Genomic DNA, 12,330 nt, shown 5'->3' with positions numbered 1-12,330 from the left:
ATATATATATATATACATAACAAATAGTAATGTAAAGTTTTAGTTTACCTCAATAAAAAGGCATGATCTGCATGACTTGCATGTCTTGTGGCCATACTACCTTAAGATGGTGCTGTTCTCTAGCGTTACTAAGGATTTTTATTCATCACCCAGCACGTAGCCGAAGACAGTATACTTTGCACCTTATATTGCTCATTGTATCTCATTGTTCATGCAAAAACTACATAAGAAAGAAAAGAAGTACCAAAAAGCCCCACCCCTCCTTTGAGACTTGAATGGATGGTCCCAGGATTTATAGTTTATTCATCATCATGGATGAGGGTATGTGGACGCCCCGGGTCCCAAGAGTCTCAGCGATTGATATGCTTAACTGTGGACTATTGATCTGTTGTACATGGAGATGTGGTAGTTTCCCCCTCTTCTCTTGACTGTACCCTCCCCAGAGGATCATTGATCCTCTAACAACAAGCCATTCTGCTGGATGAATTGTTAATCAGCAGCTGCATGCTCACCACAAGTGGAGGAAATCTAGGGATAGTCATTTCAGTAGTAAAAATCAAGTAGATGAATCTAGATCAGGGCTCACTAACTGGTGGACTCCGGTCCAAAACTGGGCCGTGAGAGGCTTTCTGCAAGCTTCTCTTGACAATACGGTGACTTGTTGTCATGACACAATCGTTAGCCTATTTTTAGAAAAACGTCTGCTACGGAGCCACAACGTGAGATAGGAGGTAATGGAGCTCTTTAGACATTGTTGTGTTTCTTTAGAAAGAAATAATGGACAAATAGAGTCTTTAAATGCTTCAGATGTAAAGTTATTTACTGTCAAAGTGACGTAAAAATGAATGGCGGTCAGTGGAATGGTAACGATTGGTGAGTGCTTCGTAGCATTAAAATGGGGCCATATGAGCTACGCTTAGACAGGAGAGGCTTACCCCCTTGGCGACCGCCTGTGACTGTTTGTTTCAGTTGCTAGGTTTCAAAAGGTTTTGCGAGGCCGCTGTGCCCTGGGCGTACCTGTTGAGTCTGTTGCGACTGTCAAAAGTGGAAACATTAAACGGCACTATATGAATTTAGACACAGACACGTAGAGCAAACTTACCAACAGTATTCTAAGGTGAGGATGTGGAAATTCAATCTGCTTAAAGCCTATATTTGAGTTATCTACACTGTCTCAGGCCATGAAAGAAATGTTGACACAGAGAGGTATCAGCCTGAAAAATGCCGTTCTCATTTGTGATTTTGTTTTTCAACCTAGGAAGTTTGTGCTTCTTTCTTTAAGTGATTATTAAGCTCAGGCCAGCCTAAAAGAGCACCATTCAGTTTTCCTTTGAGGAGGACATTTTTATGGAGTGAAATGATTATTTACATAGCAAATTCAAATATGGTTGATGGCACCTTTTCATTTCTTCAGCCTCTTTGAGTTTATTAATAATTTGCATTTGACCTAAAAATCTTTAAAAGAGCATTCCGGTCGATTTCAACACATAGGTCTGTTTTTTGAAAATTTTGAATGATGTCCACAGAGAGAAAAATGAAACCAATTGGTGCTGCCTACATCGTGTTATCCCCTGCTAGAGTTAGCACAGGCTTGAACAGGGCAAGTTTAAACTTGTTTTTAGCCTATTAACATGTTCAAAATCTCATTAAAAGGGCCTACCCATTAGCAGTTATTCCTTCCGAGAGAACACAGTGAATCTGACTGCAGTAGATAGGACAGAAAGGCACACATGTTGTGTTAATCCATACCTCTGTTTATTTCCTGTTTTCTGGTGAAGTTCACACTAGTCGATTGTCGAACTCATAGAATCCAATATTCCAAAATGTATTTTTTCCACACTAAAATGATTTGCCGTTATGTCTTTGTAATGACAATGTAGTAACAGGCTGCAAACTGACTCCTCAGTGGAGCCAGGAGAGCAGAGTGGCCGGCTGCAGCAGGTCAAAAGTTCAGGACCCCACTGTTGCTTAGTTATCTAGCTCTTGAACTCTTGTAGCTCTGCTGCCGGCTCCACTGTGATGTCAGGTTACAGCCTGTTTCTACATAGTTATTACTTAGGAATAACACAACTTTTCTGCCTTTCTGTTTCATCTACTGCAGTCAGATTTGCTGTGTTCCCTCGTAAGGAATCACTCGACATGGGTAGGCCCTTTTAATGTTATTTTAAACATGTTTAGAGGCTAAAAACAAGTTCAAAACTTGCCCTGTTTAGCATGTGGGGTGCTAACTCAAGCAGGGGGATAACACGATGTAGGCAGCACCAATTGTTTTTGTTTTTTTCTTTACTGACAGCACTCCAAATTTCCAAATAACAGCGCTACGTGTTGGAATCGATCGGATTTTCCTTTAAGAAAGCAGCCTGAAAGACAGAATAGAGCAGTGTTCTATCCTTTTGTCAAGGTCCTCCCCGAAACATAAAACATAAACCAAACATAAAACTAAAAACATTGTAGTCTGCATTGTTAAATAAAAAATGATGACTAAACTGATTATTTCAGTATTTATAGGTATGGAATTGTACGGACCACAGCAGGGGCGGAGGGTTGACCTACTGGACCTCTTGCAGTTTAAGTTGAATACCCCTGATCTAGATGGTTCAGGTAACGGTTTTTGTGGTCCAATGAGTCCTGAAGAATTGTTGTTGGCTTGTCAGCATTTATACAGGTAAATACAGATAAAAGATAGCTACATTTCACTAATAACTGGTTCATATCTTCTTTAAAGCTGGCCAATGAATACATTTATATTAACAGAGGATTAAACGAAGGTGTGAAAGGGATGCTCGGAATGACAGACTTACAAAATAATTATCAGCTGACTCTGCAGTTCCCCTCAGCTCTATGAAGTGCTAAGCGTCTTTCAAGTAATTGTTTTGGTTTTATGAACCACAACGTTTTGTTTTTTTAATTTTCTCTAAACTAAGTTAAATACTTGGTAAATGTAGTCAAAAGCCCTAAACAAGGCAAATACAGGAACATTGAGTTAAGATTTTTTTTGTGGGTCCAAACAATTGTTTATCTTTTTTTTTTTTACCTCCTCCTCCTACTTCCATACTACTACCACTATCAATAATTCATTATTCATCATTATATATTGCTGCTGTCGGGAGGAAAGCTTTTATCTCCACGATTCATCATTTTAATTTATTTTCATGAATCAATGCTATTGGTCACCTTTTAGTTCCGTCTGTGGGTTTTACAAATATTTAAACAGTAACAAGACAGGAGACTTTGTCTGAGAAAAAAAGCTCAATGTAATATTTTTTTAATTAGCTTTCATTGTTTCCTGTAAAGTTTCTGTTTTGGACATACACGATTTTTAATGACCAGTGACGATATATGGAAGTGTCATCAATTGAATGATGCACTGGATTTAACTCTAGATGACCGGCTTCCAATTGACAACCAGTGAACAATGGATAAGTTCTCCAATTACTAATACAATAACGCTCACTAATCACTATATAACTACATAAAAACTGCATCATATTAATCATATCAGAGCTGAATAACAGTCACAGGCCGACATCATATCTTTACAGCCTGACATGTGGGTTTGTAACCCTTGTAATAAACCCACGTGATTCATTTTAGTCAGACTAAAGGCAGTTAGAAGCTACTGGCTGTTTAGGCTGCTGGCAGCTTGTCCAATGCTAAAACCTTAGTCAAGAGAATTGAAGTTCCATGTTGCTGATAAGAACCGATCAGCCCTCTGTCATGGTTGAGAGCTAAGGGATTTTCCCTTTCTGCCTCACTTATCTTCCTTTGAGGTTATAATGAGGTTAGCAAAGGATTTAATGAGTGGTTTTCGGCTGCCGTTGTTTTCTTCCCTCTCCTGTCATCCTGGCAGAGATACTGAGCTGTAATCCTTTTCTCATTTTTTGTCTGTCTGGCAAGGTGAGGTTAGTGGAAGGTAACACCCGGGGATGATTTCGAGTAAATGTGATCCACTATCTCTTTTAGCACCAACAGCAACGCCACCATAATAGGAGCCAACAATGGGAAAACAGATTTGGTGGCTGTAAAACCATTTAAGATGTTTTACAGCACTTCATTAAAAGTTTGAAAATTGCTGTAAATTCACTTCTTCTTAATGTTACCTGACAATGTAGTGTTTATAGAGGGTAATGTAATTTTTTTTTTAATTTTTAAGTCAAAGGTAGGGTCCAAAGAAAATGTTATAAACGCTAAAAAGATTCAGCCCCCAATCCCCACACCAATCATTTTTGTACAATCCCTTACCACTTTCTCTGTCCCATTTACTGAAATCCTAATCCGGGATGCAGGCTTAAAACAGTGGGCCAATTACACATTTGACCCAGGACTGGCCAGTCCCATTAGCCATGTACAATCTAGAGTGCTATAAACCAGCAGGGCCCACAGTATATCCTCCCAGAGCCAATAAACTGGCTGATCAGCACTCAATTTCCTGCTCCCAATTTCACAGGGACTTGACCACTTTCCACCAGCATAGACAAACTCGGAAAAAAAGCGCTCAGCCAGGTTTCCATTGATCACAGCACTTCTGCAGATGAAAACATCATGGTCTGTAACTCCAAAAAGTTCCATCTAAGCTAACCACTCTCATTGTGATTGCGTTAGGATTAAAAGGTGTCTGTAGCAAGAGGAAATGAACTGAAAAGTGCAGCTCTGTCAGAAGGATATAAATCATTGCAGTGGATGGAAGTGACCTGCACAGTCTTTGCATGATAAGACATGACAGAGCCATTAACAACCTATAGGAATTGATCTTCTGCAGAGGAAAACATCATGGTCTTTAACTCCAAAAAGTTCCATCCAAGCTAACCACTCTCACTGTGATTGTGTTAGGATTTAAAGGTGTCTGGATCATCCAATAGGAATAAGGCTAACTCATGTTGGCTTATCACAAATTGCATGTTTCTAATAATTGGGCTGACATGAAACTTTTCTGTGGATAGCTGATAAGCTCTGTAGTGTAAAGCATGAAGCTGTGCTGCCACTTCACTAAAATCACTTAAGCTGTGCTAATGGACACATGTGCATTAACATGGGATTATATGAAGATGTGAAAGAAATTTCCACCTCTTCCTCCCACTTCAGTACTACTTCAACTATCAATAATTTAAATGATAAAGCTCATTACATATCGCTGCTGTTGGGCAGAAACCCTAAATCTCCTTGATTTATCATTTTTAATTTATTTTCTTGAATCAATGCTATTGGTCACTCTTTAGGTCTGTCCGTCGGTTTTACAAATATTTAAACAGTGACAAGACAGGAGACTTTGTCTAAGAAAAATAGTTCAATAAAATGTGATTTAATTAGCTTTCATAATGACGGGTTTCCCATTGACAACCAGTAAACCATTGATAAGTTCTCCAATAACTAACACTGTAAATCTCACTAATAATCATTTTACTACATTACAACTGCATCATATTAATCATATCAGAACTGAACAACAGTCACAGGCCGATGTCAAAAAATTATATTTACAGTCTGACATGTGGTTGTGTAACCCTTGTAATAAACCCTGGTCAGCACTGAATTTCCAAGTCCCAATTACACAGGGACTTGACCACTTTCCACCAGCATAGACAAACTCGGAAAAAAAGCGCTTAGCCAGGTTTCCATTGATCACAGCACCTCTGCAGATGAAAACATCATAGTCTGTAACTCCAAAAAGTTCCATCTAAGCTAACCACTCTCATTGTGATTGCGTTAGGATTAAAAGGTGTCTGGAGCAAGAGGAAATGACCTGAAAAGTGCAACTCTGTCAGAAGGACATAAATCAGTGCAGTGGATGGAAGTGACCTGCACAGCCTTTGCATGATAAGACATGACAGAGCCATTAACAACCTATAGGAATTGATCTTCTGCAGAGGAAAACATCATGGTCTTTAACTCCAAAAAGTTCCATCCAAGCTAACCACACTCACTGTGATTGTGTAAGGATTTAAAGGTGTCTGGATCATCCAATAGGAATTAGGCTAACTCATGTTGGCTTGTCACAAATTGCATGTTTCTAATAATTGGGCTGACATGAAACTTTTCTGTGGATAGCTGATAAGCTCTGTAGTGTAAAGCATGAAGCTGTGCTGCCCCTGCACTAAATCACTAAAGCTGTGCTAATGGACACATGTGCATTAACATGGGATTATATGAAGATGTGAAAGAGATTTCCACCTCCTCCTCCCACTTCAGTACTACTTCCACTATCAATAATTTAAATGATAAAGCTCATTACATATCGCTGCTGTCGGGCAGAAACCTTAAATCTCCATGATTTATCATTTTAATTTATTTTCTTGAATCAATGCTATTGGTCACTCTTTAGGTCTGTCTGTCGGTTTTACAAATATTTAAATAGTGACAAGACAGGAGACTTTGTCTAAGAAAAATAGCTCAATCAAATGTTTTTTAATTAGCTTTCATAATGACCGGTTTCCCATTGACAACCAATGAACCATTGATAAGTTCTTCAATAACTAACACCATAACTCTCACTAATAATCATTTTACTATATTACAACTGCATCATATTAATCATATCAGAGCTGAACAACAGTCACAGGCCAATGTCAGATATTTATATTTACAGTCTGACATGTGGGTGTGTAACCCTTGTAATAAACCCTGGTCAGCAGTCAATTTCCTGCCCCCAATTTCACAGGGACTTGACCACTTTCCACCAGCATAGACAAACTCTGAAAAATAGCGCTCAGCCAGGTTTCCAATGATCACAGCGGTTCTGCAGATGAAAACATCATGGTCTGTAACTCCAAAAAGTTCCATCCAAGCTAACCACTCTCATTGTGATTGCATTAGGATTAAAAGGTGTCTGGAGCAAGAGGAAATGACCTGAAAATTGCAGCTCTGTCAGAAGAACATAAATCAGTGCAGTGAATGGAAGTGACCTGCACAGCCTTTGCATGATAAGACATGACAGAGCCATTCACAACCTATAGGAATTAGGCTATCTCATGTTGGCTTGTCATGGCTTGCATGTTTCTAATAATTGAGCTGACACGAAATGTCTGTGGATGCCTGCCCTAAGCTCTGTAGCATAACGCTTTGCCACTAAAGAACTTGTATGCAATGGCTCTGTTAGCACCCAAGCTCACATTCTTAGTGTGCTGTTGTGGGTGGGTTGACGGGGGGGGGGGTTGTACAACCTGATCTAGCTCTTTCCTAATAAATCACCCCGTTGTACTGAAGGCGTGATGTGGCAGAGGCTCTGCAGACACTGTACAGATGCCCACAACGAGCCAGACATTGCAGGAAATGGATGCAGGAGATTATATGATTATTAAAATGACCCATACCATCAAGTAATCCATTACGCAAGGAAAGAAGGCAATGAAAATTAAAATGCAAGTTACTGTTAGCTTGGTGTATGCATGCTGTGTTTAGGACAAATGTGTTTGAAGGTATGGATACTTTTTCAATCAACAACAACACAACACATATTTGTGATACCTTGCTACATACTGTATGCTCAACTCAATGTTTGCTCTGGGGCAAAGTGGCCTGTGTGCACTACTCAGTATTTTATAAACAAATTAATTTTTAAGGAAGTTCTTGTATAGTTCAAAATGAGTTCCCTTTAGCTCTATGGAGTGTTTTAGTGTCCTTCATCCCCTTAAGTTTTTTTGTGGCCACCAAATGGTTCATTAACACTGCTCCCATCAACAAGACATCTAGCAGCAGTTTGCTTTTTTCAGTGAGAAAGCTCTGATGAACCCACTGCGAACCCAATTTGATCCTAAACTCTATTGAACTTGGCCCCAAACACTCCTGAAACACAAATAAAGACAACAGTATCTTTAGATGGCATTGTCCTGGCCTCCAGCAAAACCCTAAGACATCTTTTATCAGGACAAGTCCTTTTGCTATTATGTTAAACAACCTTCAAGAACTACCTTTTAAACTTGCGTAACATTTCAAAAAACAGCCACACCATGTCTGAAAAAGATTCCAAAAAACAAGTCCATGCATCTTCCAGTTTTCCAGACACCAACTAAGAGTAGGCTTAAAACTTTCCTATTTTTATAAAGCTTTTATAAAGCTTATATAAAATTAACGTGGCTCAGGCTTGTCTGAAGACAGGGTTTTCAAACTGGGGAACGGCGTTCATCTCCCAGGGAAAACACAAGACTTTTACGAGGAAAAAGCCTAAAGGACAACCCAATCACCAAAAGAGGTGAAAATAGTTGTTCAGGGGACTCAAAATATGTGTGAACTGTGTCTAGTTGTGTTACACTCGGGGGTTAAAGATCACAACAGAACCGTTTTCCTTACAAAGAAAAGATCTAATTTCACTGGTACTGGTATCCGGGTTCCTTACATATGTGGATCGCAGCCCCCTTGGCTTGGTGCCCCAAGTAATAATAATAATAATAATCAATACCAGAAAAAGGTTTATTGCCACAATAATAAAATTTCCCGCCTGCCTCAGTGTCCGGGAGCTGTACCCGGAGAGATGGCAGATTGTAGCCAATCACCTTCTCAGCATAGCACATGATGCGCTGCACTCTGCGATTTACCTTAGCAGTGGCAGCAGCGTACCAGATGGTGATGGAGAAGAGGAGGATGGACTCAGTGATGGCAGTGTAGAAGTGCACCATGATTGTCTTTGACAGATTCAACTTCTTGGGCTGCCGCATAAAGTGCCGCTGTTGGTATCCAGCTGTTGGTGGGCAGCTGTTGGTATACAGGGAGAAGAACAGAGGGAAAAGGATGCAGCATTTTGGGTAACCGATGCTGATAGTCAGAGAATCAGAGATGTGTTTCCCCATCTTCACATGCTGCTTCCTGTCAGATAAGAACTCTGTGATCCACCTACAGGTGGAGTCAGGTACATGCAGCTGGGACAGCTTGTCCTGCAGCAGTACCGGGAGGATGGTGTTGAAAAGAGAGCTGAAGTCCACAAACAGGATCTTGGCATAGGTTCCTGAGAAGTCCAGGTGCCAGAGGAGGATGTGAAGAGCCATGTTGACTGCATCATGTACAGACCTGTTGGCTCTATAAGCAAACTTCAGCGGGTTCAGAAGTCGGTCGTGAGCAAGAACAAGGCTCTCAAAAGACTTCAATAACAAGAATACCTGTAACATAAGCAAAGGCATTTGCACCATAAATGGATGCAGAAAAGGCACACATTGTTGCAAAAATGATCACCAGATCATCTTAACTATTTGTTGTGCATAAACATAACTGTCATTGCCAAATGACTCTCTCTTTTTGTTGGCTAAATTGAATGCCACAGACCCTGAGAGGACACGACAGCTCAAAGTGCTCTGTAGCCGGCTCCCAGTAACCTTTTGTCAGCTAAATCTAATTGTAAAGACTGCTGAACTTAACTGTCACGGGACCAGCCGTTGGTCCCCTAATTTTGTAAGAAATTATACAAACTGGTGTGCATACGTTCTTGTATGATATCATGAACCTGCTTAAGTTGTACTAGAGTACATCTAGAGTACATCTAGTGGCAACCCAATACAAGTAATAGTGGTATCAACATTCATAGTCATAGTTGAGGAAGAATGACATTCACAATAGTAGGAGCAGCAGCAGAACAACTAATAATACGGAAAATAGTAGTAGCACTAGTACTATAAGGGAATGCAGTACAGCAGTTGCAGTGGAAGCAGTAGTGACACTGCAGTATCAGAAATAGCAGTAGTTCTGTGTAATATTGTGTGTAACAGAGCACAGTACTGTAGTGAAGCACTACCGGTTGCAGTCCTCATTTTTTTGCATTTTACAGAATTGAATTTCCTATGATGTTCAGGTAAACACATTTATCACAGGAGCAAATAAATGTCTTTACTATTGATTTATGCAGCAAAATTAAAAGCAAACAACCTTGTCTTTACTGTCTGTCTCAGTATTAAAGACTGTATGTTACAGTAGTGTAAGTGTGTGTGTTTTTGTGTGTGTGTGTGTGTGTGTGTGTGTGTGTGTGTGTATGCACCTGTCAGCATTTGTGTGTTGAATGAGCCTGTTCATTTTATGATTGCACCTAAGTGAAAAGTGTTTGCATGTGTGTGTTGTCATGCAAACAGCATCACCATGTTAAGCATTAACCCAGTGTAATGGCTGGAAACATGCCAGGTGTGATTATCCACATATTCACCAGCCTTTCTTTCTGTTCTTAGAACTGCACATTAAACATGCCACCAATATAAAAAGTTCTCTGTAAGAAACACAAATCTACCACAAAATGCCTTTTAATGAAGATGAATGTACATACAGGGATAACATTTAAACTCCATTCCATGATGCCAATAAAAGACGATCAGGATGATAAATTACTCTGTGCACCTCAGAAACTCATTCCTTTGTCTTTCAGCATCCCTTAAAAACATACTAATGAAAGGGGGAAAAAGGTTAGATATTTTTGAACAAAGGACAAGGCTGTTGAAGTCACTGTCATGGGCTGTCATACACCCTCAAAGCAAGTTGGAGTCATAGCTCCCTCAGTAGTGGCCACAAGCTTCATATTGTGCGTATGGTGATGCCTATGACAAACGGCAACATCTCACCCTTGAGGGGGTAAAGATGGGAAGTTCACTGCCAAGGGATCCTTGACTCAGAGTTGCGTGTTTGGGCTTGCAGTCTTATTAGGGGCTCAGAGTGCCCGTCGTCCACATAGCAAAGAGCTTGACTTAGACCGTTGAATCTGTGTGCCACGATTACCAGATCCATCCTCTTAGAGCAGCTACATCATTCTCTGTCATGTCTTTTAGTTGAATAATTTTAGCTGAAGCTCATTGTTTTGCTTTTACGAACCACAACCTTACTGTTTTGGTTCAATCTCACCGTTCTTGTCAATCCGGTTCCATTAGCAGCAGGCAGCTTTGGTGAAAATAGTCTGATAAACCCATTGTAACTGCTCAGCACCAAACAGCAGCTGGTTGAGACAAGCTGGTTAAAAAGTGGCGTTTAGCAGCTAAAGAGACAGATAAATAACTTGGTGATGGGGTAGACCAAAACTGCTGACAGCAAAATAATTTTTTTTTGAATAAAAAAGTGGCATAACTTGTCAATGTTTCAGGTTTGTTGCACTGCCATCAAGTATCCCAAAAATTCTACAAGGCCGTTTTAAAAAGTGTCATCTGAATGTTGATGGCTGGCCAGAAGGCCCAACTGACTTTTTGTCTTTCAGCGGCTATAGTAGGTTCATGTTTGAAAAATGCCATTCTTGAAGAAATTCTCAAATGTCAAAGGTTTTTGATACCAAATGAATCACAGCATGTATTTTCAATATATATTTTCAATATGGTGTTCCTCAAGGAATATTTAAATAATCAGAGTTCAAAGCCATTGCAACCCTATAAATGAGTGAGACAACTTTGTCAACAGCTGCAGACTCCACTATGATCCCCTGAAAACTCTTCATTCATCCGTAAGCATGTACCTTTCAGCAAAGTGTGTTATGTGATTATTTTCTACTCAACCCCCAGTGTTTTGTCTGCAAACGCATATTGTCTCATAACTGCAATGTGTGTGAGTAATTGCCTGGTGTGCACCTGTGATGCACAAGGCAATTTCAATGAAGCACTCAACAATGGAGCACTAGAGTAATCCAACCATCTACTTCCGCCTACCATATCTGTTCATTCACCACAAGGGTAGGTGCAGAATATAAATCACAGACCCTGCATCATTGAGAGGGTGTAAGACAGAAAGATGGGATACAATCAAACTCACTAGTCAACGATGACCCTGTGTGATCAGTCAGGCACTGGCCTGTGTTACATTCAGGGATGTTAGCGTAGAGGAAGGGAAACTGCTAACCTGCTACTCTGACACTATATTTGATCTGTGTGGTCCAGTTAATTAAAAACACAGACCAAGACCTATGTCTTGTGCACTGCAATTACTTTTTTTCATTAACACAATGAGGAACAGTTTCAAATGAACATACAGTATTTGCAAAGTCAAAAATTATCCATACTGAATGTTTCTGCAAAACACTACTGCCAATTTATTTAATTCCTATAATATATGGTTGTAAAAACTAAAGCATTATAAATATTGTGTGTTTATAGTTGCACTTGGTTAAAGTGGGAAAGATGGGACATCTTTGTTAAATACTGAAAAACTGAACTGTGACTTGAACAAAGTGTTTAATTGTTTTGAATTTAAACAGCACCTCCGTCTTTCTCTACTGGTAAAAAATAATATTTACCATATCAGCCCGCACAACACAGTAAGTTAATAGATAGAGGGATGATGAACTTGGACCGGTGTTGGAGGGCACCTTAGGGGCGGCTGTGGCTCAGTGGTAGAGCGGTTGCCTGCCAATCGGAAGGTTGGTGGTTCGATCCCCGCCCCTGCATTCAT

The sequence above is a fragment of the Etheostoma cragini genome, chromosome 5 (genome assembly GCF_013103735.1).
Source record: "Etheostoma cragini isolate CJK2018 chromosome 5, CSU_Ecrag_1.0, whole genome shotgun sequence".
NCBI lineage: Eukaryota > Metazoa > Chordata > Actinopteri > Perciformes > Percidae > Etheostoma > Etheostoma cragini.
This window is presented reverse-complemented; position numbering follows the sequence as displayed.